Genomic DNA, 8,185 nt, shown 5'->3' on the forward strand with positions numbered 1-8,185 from the left:
GGCCTGTCAGGGGTTTTTAAATGGCCTGGATGGCAGCTCTCCTGCCTGCAGGATTGCTGACCACCCTTCTCACCCAGGTATTCAAAAACAGGTATTCAAAAAAGCCGGCAGTAAGCTCTAAGGCACAGACAAGTTTACCATTAAACCTTCTTATGCAGCAAAGTATTCACTGCTGATAGGGGATTACTATCTAATAAAATATTCTATGGTTAATTAATTGCCAAAGACTCTCCAGTAGGTCATGGAGCCTGAAGAGGAGCATGCAGTGCAGGATGGAGGGTGGCTTGTGGCTCGGAAAGCAGCACATGGGGGTGGGTGTCAGGAAGGGAAGTCCCTCACCCTGTCCCTGCCTTTGCCCTTCCCTTGTCCTGCACCCCCCTGGCTGCCTCCTGCTGCTCCCGGGGGCCGTGCCCGCTCCTCAACAGAATTCCAGTGGGCAAGGAACTTGCAAAGGGTGAGCCTCATGCAGGAGGGATGAATAATCCTGGGAACTCTGTTAATGGGAGAACTTCTGTCAGGGTTTAACACTGTCCCGGCAATTAAACCGAATAACAGACACTCTCTATTAATGTCTCTCTCCTCCTTGATAAAGAAAGGAGAGAGAATAAGGGAGAGAGACTTACGGGTTGGAAACTAAACCACACAACTTTAATGAAACAGTAATGATAAATAGGAAAAATTACTAAATATATACAAATATACAGGAAAATGGATACCACATTCCTCCCCCCTTTCCCCCAATAACTCTCACGTCACCACCGAGGCTGCAGGGCAGCACTGGGAAAGTCCAGGCTGGACTCCTGGAGTCGGCAGCAGTTGGGAACTGAAGACAGGAACACACAGATATGGGCTGGGATGGATCAGGACCACAGGTAGAGGAATGGATGGAATCCTTCCAGGATGCCAGGTGAAGGAAGGGAAGCAGGAAAGCAGGAAATCAGGAAATCTGGCTTGACCCTCGTGATCCCTCCAATTTATACTGAATGTGACATATATGGGATGGAATACTCTGTTTGGTCAGTTCTGGCATCTATCTTGTCTGTTCCTCCCCAAAGGAGGGCTCAGGTGGGACCTCTTTATCCTCCTGGACGGTAAAATGTTTTCCTCAGAGCTGAGCAGTGTCCTTGGCTCTGCACACCAGTCTCTAGCAGTAACTATAAACATCGAGTGTTATCAATCCTAGAAGCACACACTGTCTGAGAAACTTGCCGTTAATTTCAGCAAGTGCAACTACTTAAAGAGACTCAGCTAAGAGCAAAAGTACAAGACAGAAAATCACCTTTATCCTGGCCCAAACCAGGACAACTTCCCTTCAGAGAATAGATGGGAGAACAAGTGCTTCAGATACCCTTGATCGCAGTCAGATTGCTCTAGCCCCCTGCACCCCCTCCAGCCAGCCAATCCGCAGGTCCCTCCCAGCTGCCCAGCCAATCCCCTGCTGCCACCTGTCCTCCCCAGCCAATCCCCTGCTGCCACCCATCCTCCCCAGCCAATCCCCACCAGCCTGCCCTGCCCCAGCAGGTTCATAAGGCTGTGTGGGTGACAGGCGGACATTTTCTCGGGCAATGGAAGTGCTGCTGGATCGTGACCGACTGCGCCAGCCGATTCTCCAGAGCCACGCGGAGAGAGCCGGTTGTGACAGCCTGGAGAACAAGCTGAGAAGCAGCACCAAAGCCTGAGTGCCCGGCAAGAGCAAGTGAAATACAGAGGGACGCACCGGGCGGATCTACGGGACCGGCTCGGCGACCCCCGCCAGACCGACCCCCCTCGGGCAGTCCCTCCTCAGGACCCTCCCTTTCTGGGCTGTGGCTGTCCGGGACCCTCGTCCTGACCCTCGCTCCTTCTTGTTGGGACGCGCGGTCCCTCAGGCAGTGCCGCCGTCGCTCTGCCCACATGGCCGCTCTGCTCTGAGGAAATGCCGGCGTCCGCAGCGGTTGCTGTTCGTGCCCGTGCTGCCATACGTGCCCAGAGCTGCCCTTCTGCTGGTGACGAGGAGGGGATGAGGCAGTCACGAGAGACTCAGGTTGGTGGTTGCGATATCGATCCTGTCACACGGCGCCATTTGCAAGGCTTTGGGTTCAGAATAATGCTGGTCATTCTCTTGATGTCTGCTCAGTCCTTGCCACTACCAGTCAGGGAAGGCAAATACACAAAGATACATGAGTGAGTTACACTTTGAACACAGTATGTTTCCTGTGTCCATTAACACAGCTCTCCTAACACTTTGTGTTTCCTTTCCCTATCTCCAAGCCCAAGTGTCATCAAGGCACAGTACTACACTCCCCAGAGCTTGCTCAGAGGCTCCCCACTGAGGTGAACACAGCAAAGCCTGGTGTGAAGCTGTGAAGGAAAATTCAGTGGCCCATGACACAGATTCAAAAGACTGAGATTTTTCTCAAGCTTGATTGAAACCTTGGGATCTTGTCTTCCAATTTTATCACCTGTTTTGCATTCTTGTGCAAATTAAACCAAGTAGCCTTAACTATTTAAAATGGAAAAACAAAATCTGAAGAAATCTGAGTCTATTTCATAAATACTGATAGCCTTTTCTCTGGTTCATTTTGTAAACTTCTTGCAGTAAAGCAGTAATAGTTCAAGATATTTAAGTTAAAAATACTTGTCCCTTGGCCTCCTGACTGTAATTTTTGTATTAACAGAATACATTGCCCCAGCTCTGGACCAGAAAGGTGAGAATGAACGCTGTAGCTTTGTACATCAAATTGTTCCAAGAACTGGTGTAAACGTGCTCAAGAGAGATTCCACTGTGCCTCAGTTCTCCTCATTTTTTCCCTAAGTGGGCACAGTTGTTATCCCTTCAATTGCAAGCTCACAGGAACTTGGTCAGATGTTCTTGGAAGCTTGACAAATCTTGAAGGTTCAAGCCCTGGAGCTTTAACCATCCCCATTTGAAATTACAGGTTTTTAACTACTGGATGATCAAATTAGGTTACAAAAAATGATCTGTTTCTACTTTTACCCAAACTTTACAGTGCTGTTTTACTGTAATAGCTTTCTTCCATGTTTTACACATCATGTTTAACCCCAACTAGGTGCTAAAACTTTTCTCTCCCTTTTTGCTCTTCTTTTCAGCAGCCAAATCACTGTCACGTTCAATCTATAGGTGAAGAGTAGCACTGGGGATATGTTCTGCTGGGTAACTTTCCACTTTGGCATTTGTATTGCTAATGATCATAGTTTTGAGACCTTTTTTCCATTTTACATTAGTTTGCACAGAAATGGTGGTCTCTACTGACATCTCATGGCTACTTTAAGCAGTTGACTTTATTTGGAAAGAAAGTTTCCATACGTAATATTTTTGCATGGTTTGGAGAGGAGGCTGTCATGCTTACTAGATCCTAGCTTCTGTGTTTTATAGCACAGATAATTTCATCTAGAAACTGCTGAATTCCAGTCAGTTACATCTCTGAGCCATCCTAAGTTAAAATGCCAGTTGATGAGAAATATATTGCTAACCTTCCTGGTTTTTAAAACCAAATTATTCACAAAACATTCCAAAAGATTCTGCTCCTTACTGATAGATACTATGGTATCTATGCTTAGATATTAATTAGATATTAATGGTTAGGTTTTGATTTAATGAATCAATATTAGTTTTTGTTTACATTTGGGGCATAGTTAATAGTAAAAGCTATTAACTTATACTACTCATATTTAATACTTGAGGATGCAAATAATAATGCAAAATAAATGCACTTATATCATGTCTTATTTCTGGAATATAACACACTGTGTAAAATTGAACAACTGAACAGGGCAGACTTCAGGATTGGTCCAGAAAACGTAAGAGGATTTCTGCAGGCAGGAAACAGCACGCTATGTTTTTCTGTGACCCTTAATTTCTTTGCTCTCTCTTAATAAAAACACTTTTTCCCACAAAGTCCAGAATCTCTGCCTTTAGTATAACCCAAGTTATTTTAGTGAGATTCAGCAAGACATTGCTGAATTTTGAAACTATGGAGACCAACTCTAACCTCTTATACTTGTTAGATTCAGTCTTCCTTTCCTGAGGACTGTGGCAGCACTTGCCACTCTAGATTTACAAATATACCTCTGCACTACTGAGACAAAGCTTTAATTCTTCTAAATTCTTCAAATTACTAATGTAGAGTATCTCCTGTAAGAACTGTTGCTAGCTGTGGTGCAGGATTGATTTGCTAGACCCCTTTGTTGAATGAAATCTATTTGAGAATCATTCCTTCACCCCTGAACCACAGCCCACAGATGTTCAGCAGTTAATCTGTGGAACTGGCTATTAGAGGGGAAGAAAGAGGTCTGCAGTGTCATACCCAAAGTGAGCACAAAACAGCCTCTGATGGGCTTCTGTGACCAGGAGGTTCTTGGGAACAGGTAGACTTTTTCTCTCATTTATGTTGCTGATGTAACAGCCACCTGTCTACCCACACAGCTAGCCAGAGACCCCCAGCACTCTTCTCTCTCCTGTTCACCAGAAAGTCCTTTTACTCTTCCTTGGCAGTAATAATTGTGTGTCAAGAGCCTCTGTCACCATAAAACTTGGAGGATCTGTTTTATCATTCAAACTGCCCTCTCTAATTTCCAGGGCCCCTTCCTACACACCATTCAGAGCCCATCACTCCTTCCCTGAGCAATTCTGTAGCCCTTACTGGAGCAGTAACTCCCACACCCACTCCTTCTAATGCTGCTTCTCTGACATTTTATTTTAAAAGACCTGATGAATAGGATGCTCACCTATTTGGGAAGAGGATTGTATTTCATAGAATTGGCTGGGTTGGAAGGGACCTCAGAGATCATCAAGTCCAACTCTTGATCCACTCCCGCTGCAGTTCCCAGCCCATGGCACTCAGTGCCACATCCAGTCTCTTTTTAAGTATCTCCAGACACGGAGAATCCACTACTTCCCTGGGCAGCCCATTCCAATGGCTGATCACCCTCTCCCTAAAGAAATTCTTTCTAATCTCCAACCTAAACCTCCCCTGGCACAACTTGAGACCCTGCCCTCTTGTCTTGCTGAGAGTTGCCTGGGAAAAGAGCCCAACCGCCCCTGGCTCCTTTCAGGGAGTTGTCAAGAGTGATGAGGTCTCCCCTGAGCCTCCTCTTCTCCAGGCTGAACACCCCCAGCTCCCTCAGCCTCTCCTCATAGGGTCTGTGCTCGAGTCCCTTCACCAGCCTGGTTGCTCTGCAGTAGGTAAGCCTTCCTCTTTCCCAATCCCAGCTAACCCCATGATTAAGCCTATTGTCTAGGCTTTGCCTCTAGGAACAGTTTCCCCACAGAGTTCAGAAGATAATCCCCCAGTGAGCAAACAGCTCACATAGCAAATCCCCTTGTAATTCCTAACTCCTTTGGAAGTCAGACAACATGACAAATGGGAAAACACTACAGGTTCTTAGGAATCACCATATCCTCCCAAGATGACAAATGCATCCCCAAAACCTTACTTAGCCACTAACAAAATTGGTGGCATAGAACTCTCTCTGTACTTCACAATCTTTCACAGTCCTACTCAATTGCCTCAAGTTGAATAAATTACTTTACTAAACCTCCCCAGTAGCTCAGTTAGCAATTAAATAACTTTAATTAGATTTTCTTTCATTATATTCTTGCTTAGAAATTTCAGCTTGAAACCTATACAAGCACTGCAAGTCAATACAAATATTTTCTAATTTGGTTAAAATGTGATTACCCTCTAAATAGCACTGTTACATGAGAAATAATGCTGTGGTATCAGTTAATGCTTGGAATGAGTTTTGCAATACATAGAATCATAACTTGGCATATCACCAAATTAATTTAGGAACCAATGCCATGACACGGGCACCCAACTTATTGTATCTCTTTTGATGAGTGTAATTTGAGTGTTCCTGTGCTAACAATATTCCCAGTTTTATGTTGCTGCCTGAGCAGCCACTGAATGTCGCTGTTGTTCCACACAGAAGAGTCAGACTCGTGAACAAGTAGCAGGACTTGTTTTTTCCAATCAAGGGAAGAAAATGTGCTACAAACTACGGGACTGAACTTACTAAAGTTAAGGGAGATTTTTCACAAAAAAAAAAAAAAAGAAAAAAAAAAAAGAAAAAAAAAGGCACTGCTGTGAGGACTGAAAATAAAGATATGTGTTGCTCAAATGTAACTGCTAGAGCAACATCGTGTATGCTTAAATTTGGAGCATTTCTTCCTTTCAAACAAAAGGGAAATTTTGGAATGTGGTGCTGCAATTTTAGAAATAAAGAGGAATCTGAATGCTGTTATTCTAGAAGCACAACACTCCAAAGAAAGCTTTGTAAACAACTACATGTTGCCAAGTCACATAAGCTGGGCAGCACTAAGCTCCTCCATCCAGTGTTTGCCACTAAATATATGGAAATATTCCCAGTTCCTCACATGGCTTCTTTTTCCAGGTTTTCAGGAACTGCCACATTGAGTGGGGAGATTATTCCTTTCTCAACACATTTTCATACAAAACCACTGAAGAGGAATGAAACTGCAGTGAAGAAAATTCTGGTGAGGATAGGAAGGCAAAGTCTGAAGCATAAAATAAAAAATAAAACAAAAGTATGGGAAGATGTTGAGGGGAATTAGCAATAAAATACATATATAAACTTAACAGAAAGTGACTTAGCAAGAAGAGATCCTGGGGGATCTACTGTAGTATTCAATGCACTTAAAAGCCATAGTTCATCCATAGGCTTTGATGCAGAGATTGTAAGACATCAGTGCTCACTGTACTTGGCAGATCCCAGTGTTCCAGCCCAACCTGGCTGCCATTGGCATAATAATTCATGGCACAGCTGACAGTCCAGGGGTCTGGGATCGTAAGGCAGAAGCAATGCTGCAGCTGACACTGAGGTGTTGTGTAGATCTCAAGCCAGGTTTCCTCATCTAGCTCCAGTTGAAAGACAATGTGTCTGTGCTCCTGTCAGCCTTGTGTGCCACAGGATGACTCCTATGACTCTGTGTTTTCCCTGGTTTTCCTACCCTGATTTGTGATGATTACCATTATTTCACAGATGCTTTCCCCCATTTCCAGTCTGCAGAAGAGAGACAACCTTAGAAAAGTATTTGTCTTTCATCAAAGGCAGCACTAATTGGATGCCCACTTTGTAAGGTTAAGCCCTGGCATTTCAGAGAATCATAGAATTGGCTGGGTTGGAAGGGACCTCAGAGATCATCAAGTCCAAATCATTCCTCACAGACTCAGAAATACCTGCATCCCTCTGGCTGTATGGAGAAGCTAAGCCTCTGCATGCTCAGCCTCAGTGCTGCCATAGATCCTGTGTCACAGAAAGGAAGAAAATGCCCCAAAAAAGAATTATCCTGCAGTGCACAGCCATGATCTTAATCCTTTGAGTGTCCTAATATCAGGCCAGAATCCCCAAGAACAAGGAGTTTTGTTTCTGAGGTTACAAACCCAATGTTTATTTCATAAGCCCAGATCCCCAAACCTGAGAGGAGTAGAGCTCATACTGCCAGAGGGAAGGAAACCCTTTCCTGAAGCAAAGAGCTGGGCTGTAACACTGCATCCTATTGAGACAGGGATGATTTATAAAGCAGAAAACATACACGGCATGGCAATCAAAACACTTGCCTCAAGATTACTGAGCTGAATGAAGTAGAGAAGGGACACAGAAGTGAATCAAAGTCTAGAATCAAAAGCAGAAGTGTCCATTCTTTTTCAGACTTTGTAAGAAAACAGTATTACCTTTGCTTGAAACTTTTGTTCTCCATTTTGTGTCTTACTCCTGTGATGTTCAGGGATGTGTAATTTCAGATGTCTCAGACTTTATCTCAGGGCAGCACACATTGGTCAGGATGATCCCTGCTGCTGTACTGCCTTAAGTACACTTGACCTGAAGCAGTTTTCTCTCCTACAAATAACAGATGAAAAAAAGCTGATAAAAATGATGGGCTGGATTCTCCTCTCAAGCAGAAGCCTTGGCAGAGGAAGTGAGGCCTTAGGGAGTCACGGCTGCTGCCTGATACTCTGCTACCCTCTGGCTCTTCAGCCTAATTGATGGCATGTTCATTCCCCAGGCAGGGCTAAGGAGGAGCTGTTCTTTGCCTTGCCCAGTGGCTGAGCTAAGAATTAGAATTTAAACCAGTAATATCTGATTTTTACTGGACAAAATAATAAGCAGAAGCTTTGCTGGAGCAGTTTTTATGAAGGCAGCTCTGAACAGATTTAAGTTC

This window comes from Calypte anna, chromosome 14 (assembly GCF_003957555.1).
Source record: "Calypte anna isolate BGI_N300 chromosome 14, bCalAnn1_v1.p, whole genome shotgun sequence".
NCBI lineage: Eukaryota > Metazoa > Chordata > Aves > Apodiformes > Trochilidae > Calypte > Calypte anna.